The following is a 15,498-nucleotide window of genomic DNA, read 5'->3' on the forward strand; positions in this document are numbered from 1 at the left end:
GAAAGAGCCAGTGGTTTTCTCCTGAGATCAAGAACAAGACAAGGATGTTTGGTTTTACCTTTTCTATTCAACATTTTACTAAAGATGTAAATCAGTAACAATAAGGCAAGTAAAGGAAATAAAAGATATCCAGATGGGAAAGGAAGAAGTAAAACTGTCTTGATTCATAGATCATATGATCCTTTCTGCAGAATATCTGATGGAATGGAAAAAAAAACTTTTTAAGCTAGTGGAACTAATAAGTGAGTTTATCAAATTTGCAGGATATAAGATCAATATACAAAATTCCATTGTGTCTCTAAATATTAGTTTTTAACAATCAGAAATTGAAATTAAAATACCATTTAGAATAGCATTAAAAGTATAAATAGTAACGCAGAATGGACTGTCAAAAGTGTTCAAGACTATATATATTGAAAACTACAAACATTGCTGAGAGAAATTAAACAAAATCTACACAAATAGATAGACTGTGTTCATTGATCAATAGACTGTGTTCATGGATCGGAAAACTCTATATCATTAGATGTCAGTTCTCCTCAAATTGATCTATAGATTCAACCCTTTCCAAATTTATTCCCAACGGGTTCTTCTGTAGAAACTGACCAACCAATTCTAAAATTCATGTACAAAAGACATAAAATAGCCAAAATAAATTTGAAAGAGTAAAGTTGGAGGACTTAACACTACTTGACCACAAAACATTATAAATCTACACTAATCATGACATTCATTACTGGTGTAAAGATGGGCAAATAAACCAATGGAACAGAATAGAGAGTCCATATACAGAGACATTCATATAATGGTCAGTTGATTTTCAACAAAGGTACAAAGCCATTTAAGTGAAACAAAGATAGTCTTTTCAACAATGAGTGCTGGAACAATTGGATACCTTATGCAACAAAATGAACTTTGATCTCTACCTTGTACCACATACAATAGTTAACCAAAAGAAATCACAGACCTGAGTTTAATACCTAAAGCCATAAATCATCTAAAAGAAAAACTCTTAAGAAAACTTTTGTGACCATGGGTAAGGCTATGTTTTAGATGTGACACCAAAAGCACAATCCATAAGAGAAAATAAATGATACACTGGACTTCGTCAAAATTTAAAACTTAGGCTCTTCAAATGACACTGTTGAGAATAAAAAGACAAACCACAGACAGGAAAAAATATCTTAGCAAGTATGTCTCTAATAAAGGACTTTCATCCCGGACATATAAAGAACTCTAAAGACTCAATGATGAGAAAACAAACAACCCAATTTTTTAAACGGTCAAATGTTGAACATACACTTCACTCAGGAAGCTATCTGGATAGCAAATAAACACATGAAAAGATGCTCAACACTCTCATAGTCATATGAACTGCAAATTAAACCACAATGAGATATTGAAATGAAGCAGGATCCTATCGTCCTTTGCCCCTTCATGTCCTCCACCTGCCTTTTGTCTGTAGAAAAACTTTAGTCAAAGAATAAGTTTAATCAGAGAAGTGAGAAAATGCAGAAGCAAAGGATAACCGTCAAACAAGACCAAATCATAATAGTCTAGTCATTAAACAAAGTCAAGGACCTTCAGTTCCTCTTCAAGGGCTATAGATGATATTCTGAGCCATATCCTGTGAGCTGTTCTGTAGATACTGAAACCCCTACCAGGTGGAAGAAGTTAACTACAAGATGACCAGACTGTAGCCATGACATAAGCTGTCGCAATTCCGAGAGCTGGCCTCAAAGAAATGGGAACAAACCAGCCCCGGAACTGAAGATTAACTGTAGCTAAAACAGTCAAGATGATGCTGATCAGACCACCGCGTGACCAGTTTCCGGATGACTGTCGGAGCTGACTGTGCTGTTTCTGCACGTAGCCCCCTCCCTCCACCTATACACCCCTGACACTCCCCTTTAAAAGCTCTTGCCCACTGGTTGTCAGTGGGGGAGCTGGCCTTTGGACACGAGTCCGCCCTCCCCCGGATGCTGGCCTCCACAATAAAGCAAACTTTCTTTTCCACCAACATTGTCTCTGTAGTATTGGCTTTAGAGCGGCAAGCAGCTGGACCTCACTTTCGGTAACAATACCAAGACATACCTATCAAAGTGTCTAAAATTTTCAAGGTTGGTAATAGCAACTTTTGGCTAGGAGCTAGAACATTTGTACACTACTAGTGAGAAAGTAAAATGGTGCAATTACTTTGGAAATCAGTTTAGCAGTTTTTCAGAAAAGTTAAACATAAACCTGCCATATGATCCAGTCACTCCACTCTTAGATATTTACCCAGCATAAAGGAAAATATGCATCTGTGTGAAGACTTAGATATAAATGTTTAGAGCAGCTTTATTTTTAATAGTCAAAAAATTGGAACAATCCAAAAGTCCATCGGCAGGTAAAAGCACAACCAAATTGTGGTCTGTCCATGCAGTGAGATATACTCGGCAATTAAAAGGAATGAACTGAGGCTTCACTGGTGGCGCAGTGGTTGGGAGTCCGCCTGCCGATGCAGGGGACACGGGTTCGTGCCCTGGTCCGGGAGGATCCCGCATGCCGCGGAGCAGCTGGGCCCGTGGGCCGTGGCCGCTGAGCCTGTGCGTCCGGAGCCTGTGCTCCGCAACGGGAGAGGCCATGGCGGTGAGAGGCCCGTGTACCACAAAAAAAAAAAAAAAAAAAGGAATGAACTCTTAATTAACACGACCACAGTGATGAATCTCAAAATAATTTTGGTGAGTGAAAGAAGCCAAAGTGTGATTTCATTTCTATAAAACTTCAGAAAATGCAGAGTAATCTGTAGTAACAGAGAGGAGATCAGTGGTTGCCAACCATCAGTGGGGATGGGGCAAATAAAAGGAACAGAGGAGTCGCAAAGGGGCACAAGGACATTTGGGGGAGCTGGATCACTATCTGGTTCGTGGTGGTGGTTTCACGAGTATGTACATCTGTCAAAACTTCTCAAATTGTACACTTTATGTGCAGTTTATAGTGTGTAAATTATGCTCCATAAAGCTGTTTACAAAAAATCTTATCTCAGGGAGCTTCACCTGTGGGCGGAAAGAAAGTGAAAATTGAGGGAATCGCTCCAAATCCAAATATATTGACTCATCACCACCTGACCCATTCTATGATTATGTGTTTATGTGCTTTTCCCCTTTTCCTCCCACTGAAATGTAAGCTCCCAGAGGTCAGAGACTTAGTTCATTTTCACCAATGACTTGTAACACGATGAGGGAAAGTTCCTCCTCTTGGAACTGAGTTCCTTGCTGGGAGACTGGCATGATGGGCCTGCTCGGGGGGAAGGAGGCTCTGCGAAGCCCAGGCGAGAGCAGGGACCAGGGCTTCTGAGATCTAGGGAAGCTGACATGTGATGAGGTGGGGGCAGGTGGTGGGTAGCCAGAGGGTGGGATGTGCCACTTAACTTCACCCCATAACCCTCTCACCCCATAACACCCCGAGCTGTGGGTATCGGGGTGTCGTGGGAGAATGAGAAAGGATGAGGATGGAGGAGCTGGGCCCTGAGAATGTAAAACCAGGGCTTAACAGACTCCCTGGGGAGATTTGGGGTGCCCTCAGGCAGTGGAACGAAGGTTCAAGGCAATCCTACCTGGATCTCAAGCGCTGGGGAGGCACCAAGGGCTCCCTGAGTTACAGGCATGGGAGTGAGTCCCAGCATGACTGAAAGTCTTGGCAGGGTCTCAAGGCTGCAAGTCGGGGCTCTTGCTCTTTTCTCCCCTCTGCTGCTTTCTCTCAAAAGCTCTGTGCCCCTGAGAGAGAAATCATTGTATTCTTTTCTTCATGGTGAAGCATAAACACGGGAGAGAAAAAGTACAGAGCAACAGCAAACCCTCCTCCTTCCAATTAGCTGCTGAGAGAGAGGCTGGCTTCTCCGGGGGCTGCGTGAGTGCCCCTGGCCATGTGGCCTCCTGGAATCCCGGGGTGAATAGCTCCAGAGCATGGGGCCAGTCCTCTGGGTGGTGACTAAAGGAGGCTGGGGGAGAACCGGCCAAATAACCAGGGCATTCACATGAGGAGCTTTGTTTGCTGTTTCAGTGCAAATCAGCAATTAGCAGGGGCTGGCACTGGGCCACCTCCCTTGCCAGGCCAAGTGGCAGCACATGTCGTTTTGTTCTTGGCTGGGGACCCGCAGGCTGGGTGGCAGGGAGCAGGGACCTAGCAGACTGCTCCCACTCCTGTGGCACGGTGCCCAGGGACCCCCCAGCAGGCTGCCTTTATCGACGGACTGGGAGGAAACATGACACACAGCTAGATGGGGCTCTGGGGGCCTTGGTTCCCCCATTACCCTCAGCAGAAGGAAACAGTCTAAGAGAATAAGTGATTTGCATAAGGTCACCCAGCCAGGGAGGCATGGAGCTGGGCTCTAAGCTCTCCTGCTTCCTAATTCAAAGCAGATGGCTTGAACCAGAGGTTCTCAAACTTGTGTAGGCATCAACACGCCCTAGAGCCTTGTGGAAACCGAGTTTGGGGCCCTACCCCAGAGTTTCTGATTCATTTGCATTTCTAACAAGTTCGTTGATGACGCTGATGTTGGTGGTCCTAGGACTCCAATCTGAGAACCACTACCCTAAAACATTTCTTATAAAATAATGAAAGAGAACATTTTCTTCCCTTATTCACACTCAAAGTAATCGTGGGATATAGGCAAAGACTAGCAGAAAAAATGAGGGGGCTAGACAAATTATGGGCATCAGAAAGCAAAAGAAAGAGTAATTGCGTCATCTGAATCCCTGTCTCTTTTGCTGGTGATCCCTTTGAGATAGGTGCAAAGGATTCAACGTCACAGGAGACCCAAAGATGACTCTGAAGCCCAGGGGATGCACACCTCCCGTTACAGGACTGTCCAGACTTAGTACACGTAAGCTTCCAACCCACACCCCACCCCCAGTGCCTGAAAAATGTTCCACGTGAGCCATGAACACTGGTTTTATTGGAGGCAGTGGCTCAGATCTATGGGTACCAGATATAGCAAATAAAAATACGAGACGACCAGTTAGATTTGAACTTCAGATAAACAACAAATAATTACGTAGCCTAAGTATGTCCCAAGTATTGCATGGGACACACTCAGACTAGAAAATTTGATCTGGCAAACCTACTCAGCCCCTGCTCGTGCCCGACCCTACCCCAGCCCCCTGTGTGCTGACCTGCATCTGACCCATGGACTAGACTACCCTTCCCTCTCAGAGATGCTGGAGATTAAATTATTTCAGCCATCAAAGTGCTTAAAGCCACGTCTGGCTCAATGAACGGTAGCTCTCAGTCCCCTGGCTGTACCATGTTGTACCAACACTTTATCACTTTTCACGCTCACCATCACCTTGCAAGATGACCGTAATTCCATTTTACAGGTGAGGAAATCAAGGCTGGTAGTAAGAGATGGAGGCGGGTTTATTTTTAATTTTTTAGTAAAAATTGTTAAAGGTGTGTAACATGATAATTTGCCAACCGTATACATAGTGAAGTGATTACCACAGTCCAGCTACTTAATATATTAAGTTGATTAAGCTCATTAACTTATCTTCTCCTTTTTGTGTGTGTGATGGGAGCCCCTGAAATCTACTCTCTTAGTAAATTTCCCGCATTGGAGACAGTATTATTAACTACAGTCATCTTGCTTTACATTAGTTCTCTTAAACGTTTCCCTGTCTCACTCCGAAAGACACTCTCCCTCTTTAGTACCCAACCCCACACCCCTGCACGCTGCCACTGTCATGAAGCATATGTGACAGACCAGGAGGACTGAGGTTCTGGAAGCCATGTCATTGTCCCCCTGGCTTGGCACCGGTGTGGGGGGTTCAGCTCAGCCATGTGCTTTGGGGCTTCCTGAAGTGGAGTCTTAGCATTGGCTTATTTGATGCTGAGATCTTCGTTTTTCACGTGAGGGAATAACTCAGAGAAGTGGTAGATATTACAGGGAAAAGACCACAGACTTTATTTTTTTAATGGAATATAATTTTTAATTTTAAAAAATTGTACACAATTTTAAAAGGCTACTTTCCATTTGCAGTTATTGTAAAATATTGGCTCTATTCCCCGTGTTGTACAGTGTATCCTTGAGCCGATCTTACACCCAATAGTCTGTACCTCCCACTCCTCCACGCGCAAATTGCCCCCTTCCCCTAACTGGTAATCACTAGTTTGTTGTCGTATTTGTGGGTTTGCTTCTTTTTTGTTCTATTCACTAGTTTGTTGTATTTTTTAGATTCCACCTATAAGTGATATCATACAGTATTTGTAAAAAAACCACAGGCTTTAGAGTCAGACAGAGCTGGCCCTTGGCTGGATCACCCACCAGCTGTGTGACCTGGGGAGAGTGGCTTAACCTCTCTGAATCTGTTTGCTAATCTGAAAAATGAAATTAATTGTGCCTACTGTTTCCACTCCCCTGGGCTGCTGGAAGACTGAAATGGAATAATAGGTGAAATCACTTTGCAGATTGCAAGGGGCTGTGATGGGAATGCCAGGGTTTCTGGTGAGTCCTGAGATCTCAGGGGATGGGTCCCTGAGGAGTCTGGCTCTGACGTATTGCCAAGCCTGAAAGCAACTGAGGTTTTCCAGGTGTCGCAGCGGTGCCACCAACCAAGGATGGCAAAGAGTCCCTCCCCGAAACGACTCAGAACGCATGTTCTAGCCATTGTTCAAAAAATGTTGCAAATGGATCCTTTTCAATTTCTTTGAATGAATTCATGTTGTCTGAGATGCTCATTACTGGGGTGACCAACACTAAGGGGCTTCCTGGGACACTGGCCTTTCAGTTTTAAAACCAGGGCAGTTCCAGGAAACCCAGGCCAAGCTGATCTCCCTAGTTGTCGTTATTTTTACCGTTATCATTAAACCCCTTAAATTTACTCATTATATCTTCCTCTATATCTCTTAGCCCATACCATCATTTCTTATTACTAGAAATTCTCATCATTTATAAGCACTTCATGGTTTCCGGGGTGGCTTTACAGCCGTACTTATTTAGATCCTCACATCGTTTCCCTGAGACACACATTTCAGTTCCTGGTTTCTCTGGGGAACTGATGGAAAATATTATCTCTTCCCCCCACTCCCTTGTAGCTGCCCTTGAGGGATCTAAGGTATCTCTGTCCTCCCAGCTTCTGGAGGTAGTCAGATCTCCAAGCTGTTCCTGGAAAAACAGAGCAATTAGTCCCAGGAACGAATGACAATCACAGACAGAAAATCTCTTGGGGAAACAGAAACAGGTGGGCACCTTGTTCTCCTTCACGACGAGGGCCTGTTGGAGGCAAAACTGTGACTCTTTCGCCCAACCAAATCCCTGGCCCAGGCCCAGCTTTCCACAGTGGGGTCCACCCAGGGCACCCATCTGCAGCCAGAGATGCAGAATCAGCTTGTTCAAGCTGAACGTGGACCCTACCGCAACTTCACTTGATTTAAGTGATTAAAAGCATGAAGATGACAAACTTTCAACATTCCAAGCCACAGTGGGCCCCGTTGCTTTGTTTTGCTCATTAGTTCATTCCAGACATTGGGCTTTTGAGGAATTACTATGTCCTCAGTGCACCAAGAGGAGCCACAGAGGTTGGAAGGTGAGGTTGAGAAGTTGTCTACTCCTGGAACTGGTCCTTCAGTGATAATTCCTAAGAAGGGCTTTGGAGCCAGTGAGAGCTGAGTCATACCTTGGCCTCTGCCTCACAACAAGGCTGGACATTAGGCAAGTCTCAGAGCCTTTTCCTGCACTGTGACATGGACCTCGGGACTATCTGACTTACAGAACCATTGTGAAGTTGAGAAGGAAGTTATCACACAAAAGAGGTACCAAGTAAAACTCCAGGCACACAGGCAGTTCAGAAATGGTCCACAGCTTGTGATCATGGGGAGACTGGTATAACCATGGAAATGTCTGCATTCCCATATAAACAATGATTGGAAGCAAAATACAAAGTCAAATATTTGCAGTGTGGCTGTTGGATGGAATAAACAGTTAAGAAGTGATTTTAAAATTATTTTAATATTCCTTGTAGCCCCTTTTGACCTGTTGAGACCTTCAGGAACTTCTGATAATATCAATAATAAGGACAACAAAACAGTAACCCACATCAGTGGAGGGCTTACCAGTAATAGTAGGAGCAACAATTTTATCGTTGTATCAATAGTATTATTAATATTATATTTTAACGTATTATTTAAATTATTAATATTATAATGAACAATCGCATTATTAATATTACAATATCATTATAATTAGCATTCTAATATATGATTATACATAATATTATTATAATTCCTATTATAATGTTATTAATATTCTATCAATAACCCCCACTGATGGAGCGCTTAGTGTATGACAGACACTCTTCAAAGCATAGTGCATTTACTACCCACCTCCCTTAATCCACACAGGGGAAACAAAGAAAATATAAGAAACAGATAATATTTTTGACCCTACATTTAAGATGAGAGGTTAAGGCATAGAGACATGAAACACCTTGCCTGAGTGCACACCAGTGAAGGTGGGGTTTGAGCCCAGGCAGTCTGCTTCTGTCCTCTGCATTCTGAACCATCAGGGTCTGGGTCCTGGACCTCAGGCCTCGAGGTACTGCTGATCAGCCCCTCGTGTGTCCAATGCAGCAGTCAGGCTTTCATTACAGGGATAAGTTTCATTACTGACAGAAAGCGTCAGTGTAGGTTTATGGTTTCTACAACAGAAAGTTTAATCAACATAAAATGATAAGCGGATGTGATTTTCATTTGATTTAATGCCTCCGGTCACCAACCTTCTTCAGTCTCACCCTTCTCACCAGATCTAATTGACCCTGTATAGAGAAGCAGTAGATAGTAATTGAGTAGACAGAAGAACAACTCTTTTTTTGTTTGTTTGTTTTTTTGCGGTACCGCGGACCTCTCACTGTTGTGGCCTCTCCCGTTGCGGAGCACAGGCTCCGGACTCGCAGGCTCAGCGGCCATGGCTCACAGGCCTAGCCACTCCACGGCATGTGGGATCTTCCTGGACCGGGGCACGAACCCGTGTCCCCTGCATTGGCAGGCGGACTCTCAACCACTGCGCCACCAGGGAAGCCCAAGAACAACTCTTATTCTAAAAGGAAAATGGGAGAACTGGTAAGACAGATGTGCAGAGCGGGGAAATCAGCAAGTCTTCACCCAAAATGGATCTTGGAGTTAGCTGATCCAGGTTCAAATCCCGGCTCTGCCACCGACGGGCCTGTGACAATAAGCAAGTTACTTCATTGTGCTGTACTAGCTATCTAAGGCCACCGTGACAAAGTAGCCCAGAATGGGTTCTGGAGGCCAGAAGCCCGAGATCAAGGTGTCGGCAAGGCTAGTTCCTGCCGGGGGCTGTGAGGGACACCCTGTTCCAGACCTCCCTCCTTGCCTGTCCCCTCCCCATGTCCCTTCACCCCTCTATACAAATCTGTGTCCAAATGTCTCCTTTTCTGTAAGGACACCAGTCATATAAACATAAAACTTAATTAACAAAGTTAATACATATTAAGTGTTCACGGTGCACCTTGAATGTTTAAATAACACTCATTGGCCATTTTTAATTTGGATGTCATTACTTTATAGATTTGTTGTTGCAATAAAATGAGGTACTGTGAACAAGTGCCCACCACAATGCAGGGCATATGGCAGGTGTCCAATTAGTGACAGATGTTAATTTTAGGAAGAAAGTAAGGAGGCTCAGGTTTGAAACTCAGGATTGATGTCCCTGGACAAAGCTGAAGCAGCTGGAGCTCCCTTCTATTGGGCTTAAGGGCAGAAGGTACAGGGTCAGATGTTGGTGAGAACATCGACCAACCTCTGCTGAGTGCCTTCCGTTTGCAATGCTCCAAGTTCTAAATTTCATAATTCAACCTCCACTAATGTCAGTGGATGAGTTATTTAGCTGTGAATTAAATACTGTGCCTTAAGGTCTGCTAAGATACAGCGATGGGTTGTTTACCCGTGAGTTAAATTCAGTCTCTAGTATTGTCCCCATTTTCAAGAGGAGGAAGCGGAGGCTCAGAGAGGCTCAGTGACTTGCCCAAGATTCCACAGCAGTGAGTGGGGAAGTTGGGTGCACACCGCGGGGGCTCTGGCCCAGGGCCCTCTCTCTTAGGGAGCAGAACTTGTCCTTAGGCAGAATCAGCTCAACCTAGCTGTTCACTCCAAGATGCAAAAGGGGGCAGCTGTCTGGACCATTTGCAGGCCCAAAGCATGTGTGACAGAGTGCAATCCTGCCCCAGCGGCCCAGAGCCTGTCAAAACAGCCTGTTGCACACGGGCTGATTCCCTCACACACGCAGTCAACCAGCCTGAATCAAGCACCGCGAATCTGTTTCCTGTTTTGACAGCTCAGCTGTCCACCGTGTCACGGCTCTGAAGTGAGTCCCTCCCCTGCTAGCCTTGCTGCTTCTGGGGCTCTGCTGTGCTTCCAATCAGGATCCCGTTGGCGGTATGGGGGAATCGATCCCACGGAAAGCTCCACAGATGGATGGTTTGAAGGGCTGACGTTTAAATGTGCTAAGTGTTCACAGACTCCCTGGGGCTCCAGGGCGCTGAGACCTTCAGCCTTCAACTTCTCAGCGTCACTCAGAAAGGCAGATATGGGCATTCTTACTCGCTAGAAGCAGCTGCCCGCACCCACCCCTGCCCCGGCTTGGCTGAGCGTGTGTGCGAGAGACAGAGACAGAGAGACAGAGAGAACTTTCTAGCAAAACTCAAGCTCTACCAAAACTAGCTGGGTGACTCTAAAAGTCACTCACATTTTTGGAACTCAGTTTTCTCATCTGGAAAATGAGGGGTTTAGACTACATCCAGTGTTTTCAAACCCAGAGGAATCGTAGAAATTTATGGATGTGCTTGGCCTAATTTAAAATCCTGAGCTCAATAAAAATTCTCTTCCAGAGAGCATGAACATCACCATGAACCGTCCCTGAGCCTTACTGAGGACAGGATATTGTCCTGAGGGCAGGAGTGTGGACAGGCATTATATCTACTCGTTCCACATTTTGCCTCCGGCCAAATGACTGTTAACCTTAATAGTAGCTTCTTCTAACCTGTTCATTGATAGAGCAATCAAGTAACAACTATTTAATGCCAGTGCAGGCCACAGGCCAGGGGAAAAAGTTAGAGCCAGCCTAAGCTCATCTTCGAGTTCAGATCCCACAACCTCTCTGAGCTCAGAGTCCCAGCTGTAAATAGTGGGTGAATACTAATGCCTCCCTCAGAGGCAGCGAGAACTGGAGAAATTGACATGTGGAATTGCCTGACACAGCGATGGTCCTCGATAAAATGCAGATTTCTCTTTCCTAAGATAATCAAGATTTAGGGCTTGACTATGCCATGGAGAATAAAGATAAGGATTTGGGCTCACAGGATGGTTCAACCTGGCTGCAAAGACAAACACTCAGAGCGGCTCTCTGTGTGTGCTGGGGATGGTGGAAGAAAATTTCCATGATGTATCTGGGGAGATGAGTAGCTACTCTTCAAATCAGGTGAAGCTTGGCTTCCAGGGGGATCCCTCACACAAAGATTTTCTTAGAGTTCCTCTTTGGAAACTAATTTTAGAACCAGAGAGACGTTTTTAAAATACATGATCACTGTTAGTGGTTTGGTTAGAGTAAGCGCTATGTCTCAGCGTTGGAGATACTCGGAAAGGCAATTGTGAATATCAAAGCGTTCCTGTTGCGATTTTATCATAGTTGCTGTGGTGGTGGTTGTTTTCATTGTTTTTATAATGATCCCTGTTCCAAAGCATTCAGTAGCCTGGTTTGACTATTTTGAAGGTCAAAAATTATTTGGAGCTAAGTATAGCCACTCAGGAAACATTAGATGGAGTAATAGTAAGAATATCTTCATCCTGCTTTCTCATAAAGTGCTGTTCCATAGAATCACCTATTTTATCCTAGTAACACCCCTGGGAAAAAGGAATGATTGTTCCTATTATACAGATGAGAAAAGTGAGGCTCAGAAAGAACACAGGTCTTATCTGAGGTCACATGGCTGAGCTACCATTCACATCCAGATTCCCTGAAATATAGCCAATATTTTATAATAAATATAAATGGAGTCTACCCTTTAAAAATTGTGGATCCCTATTTTGTATACCTGAAATTTATGTAATATTGTAAATCAACTATACCTCAATTTAAAAAAGAAAATGATCCAGGTTCCCTGATGCAAGTTAATAAGAGTGACACAAAATAACTAGACCCATACTCCCGTCACTGTGCGAGTTTTCATTAACAGCACCCATTCCTTACCCCTCCCTGTATCCACACCCTTCAGTGAGTGATTTCTCATTTCTTTCCTCCCAAAGAAAGAATACTTTCTACCCTTTGACTTTGGGTTCAGCCACGTGACTTGCTTTGGTCAATGGAAAGTTAGCAGGTGTGACATGAGCAATGGCATGATCGCGCCCCTGTGCCATGGCCATGAGGAGAGCAGGCCTGGGTTGGTGCACTGGACCCTGGAGAAGGATGAGAGGCATGTGGAGCAGAGCCTAGCTGCCCAGATGATTCTTGCTGAGACCAACGGACCAGCAGACATGTGACCAAGCCCAGCCAACATCAGCCAACCACCAGCTGATCCTTGAGCTAAATAAATGCTTCCTGTTGTATGCAACTGAAATCCTGGGCTTGCTTGTTACCCAGCATTATTGTGGGTAGCTTGTACATCATCTTATCCTGTTTTTAGATCACAGTGGCAGCTATAGTGTGATGCAGTTCCCTTCAATGTATGGTTAAGTATGCCAAGGACCTACCCAGTGGCTAAGACACAGAATAAATACAGCAGGTCTTCTTAGAGCATCTGTCTTACTGGATAAGACATTCAATGAATTATATCTATGTTTAAAAAACATATTTGGTTATAATATACCACAAGATGCAATGTTTGTATGAATTAAGATAAGACATTAGACTTAAATGACAGTTTCCTTATTTGAGGGGACCGCTGTAAACTTCCTTCTAGAACCCCCAAGACAACCTCTCTCTGATAGGAGTACTTTTGCAAGAAAATGAAGCACTGATCTAATGCTTGGACCTCAGACCGAGAAGCACGAGGAGAAAGTTCCAGTGTTTTCCAGCATGTGGCGTTAGGTAAGGCACTAGCCTCCAGGAGCCTCTTTTTTCTCATTTATTAAATGGGCCTAGGCTCCGGTACAGGAGTGTGTGGAAAGTCAAATAGTATAAGGGACTTTCTGTTGCGAGGGTAAGGTATGGATGCTTCTTAAGGCCTGATAAATAAATAACAATAACAACAAGTTTCTGTTGGCACAAACAAGTCTTTCCACCTTCCTCTAGCCATTGCTGTGCTTGGGAACTACAAGAGGAAAGATTCATCTCTTGGAATTCAAGAGAAGCACGCACAACTCAGGGGGACCTCTGAAATCAAGGTGTGCTCATGCCAAGACCCTAATGAGGGACTGTCACACTGGTGCTACTGTTATTTATCGTCTGGGAGTGTTTACAGAGGCTGGCGGGGGTTGGCTCACTGTCCAGAACCTTCAGGCTGACATGGTCTCTCCCCTGCAAATAAACGAAGACTTAAAATATTGTGTTTTTATTTGTGCCACAGGCTTTCTTAAAAATAACATGCCCTCTGCTGTGTTTTCCTTTCTGTGCTTTAACGCTCTCGTCCTCAACAGGAGAGAACAGTAAATGGAAGAATTTTCAGGCCGTGGATCACAGGTCTCTAGACCCTGTGATATGTCTAAACCCTCTGGGTTTAGAAGTTAGAAAACCCAGCTGCCCAAATGAGAAACCCAAGGCTCACCTTGGGCCTCCACCTGCCTGCCCCGCCTCCATCGGGAATCTCACCCTGCCCTATGGGCTGTACCTGGGTATTCTCTCTCAAGTGAGCGCCCCCTCCCTTCCCTGCAGCCTCACCCGCATCCAGACCCCATTGTCTCTGGCCTTGACTCTCTGCACCAGCCTTTTTGCCACTCCCCTACCTGCTCTGCAACAGATCCCTCTTTCTGAGCCCAAGATCTAATGGCGTCTTCAGTGGTTTCCCATTGTCAATGGTAGAGGTCCAAGTTCCTTAGTTTAGAATACAAAGACATTTCCAACCTGGCTCCAGCTCTCCTATTCAGCCTCATTGTTGCCCCTCCCTCCTTGGCACAAGACATTTGAGCCATGCCAACTTGACCACAACCCCCATCCTGCAATGACTTCTCCTGCCTCTGTTAGGTCTCCCTTTCTCTGCCTGGGAGACTTCCATTTGGCCAATCAATCCTAAACCAAATATGATCACCTTGGGGAAGATTTTCACTCATCAGCAAAACTGGCCAAGGTCCTGGGGACAGGGCCAGCTTCATGGACATGGAACCTGGGCAGTTTCTCAGACCCTCACACCTGGAAGGACCCCATGCTTGGTTGAATGCTCTGCTATCACCATCTTGAAATTCTTAATAATTTTGTCTTTCAACTTGTGTTTCATAAGTGAAGTCCAGTGGGGCCATAGAGCAGAGGAGGTACATATAGCATGTATGCCTGCCATTCCTTGCCACGCCATCCACATCCAGCATTCATGAAGCCCCGTGAGCACAGAATTCCTGTGGACCCACTATGCGGGAGTTCAGCGAGACTCAATGCAAGTTCAAGGTAAGCATGTAACATCTGTGACTGAGTAGCAGGGGCCTCTGACAGCCTCCACCTTCTTTTTTCAACTGGAACTTATGTCGAATGCAGAAATAAGGCAATGATATTCTAAGAAACACTAACGACCAAGAAATCCTATCACATCCCTTCCATCTCTCGTCACTTCCCTGTATTAGCCAATCTCATGCTGAGAATGATGACATACAAGGAAAGGAAGGACTGACTGACCCACAATTCCTTTACCTTTCCGTCCTTCCTCACTCATCAGTGAGCTGAAGACTGAGAGCAATGTGTGCACATCAAGAAGCAAAATGAGAACAGGTGAGTTACTTTTGGGCAGGTTCCCCTGTTCTGGTAAGAATGAACCACGTGTTCACATACGAGCTATGAGCATGGAATTCCTGAGATTCTGCATAAGAGTTAAATGCTCTTAGATTTGTATTGAAAACTGGCATCACACAATTTAAAGATAAATGATGAAAGTCATGTTAATAATTTTTATTTTTATTTACTTAGATGGCTATTAAATAGTAAATATTTAAAAACACCATGAGAATTTAAGAAAGAGGACACAAAAGAAGAAAAACTCTATATTTTTGTAACTTTGATGGCATTTTTTCCTTTTTTTGAACAAGGGGCCTCTCGTTTGTGTTTTGCATCCAACTGGCCCTGCCCAGGGAGACAGACAGACCAAGAGGCATCTCCTGCCCTCGGGAAGTTGAGGACCCAGAGAGAGGACAGATGTGAGACAGACGTGGCAACACAGACCTGTCTGGGGCTCACAGCTCCATGTCCACCCCCTTCTCAGCCCATGGGTCACTTCATGGTCATTGTTTATTGTCCTTCCATCCTCTAAATTGTGGGGCCCATGAGACCCAGGCCCTGGCACCCAGGATTCCTCAGTGAATGTCTCTTGA

The sequence above is a fragment of the Phocoena sinus genome, chromosome 5 (assembly GCF_008692025.1).
Source record: "Phocoena sinus isolate mPhoSin1 chromosome 5, mPhoSin1.pri, whole genome shotgun sequence".
In the NCBI taxonomy this organism is placed as follows: domain Eukaryota; kingdom Metazoa; phylum Chordata; class Mammalia; order Artiodactyla; family Phocoenidae; genus Phocoena; species Phocoena sinus.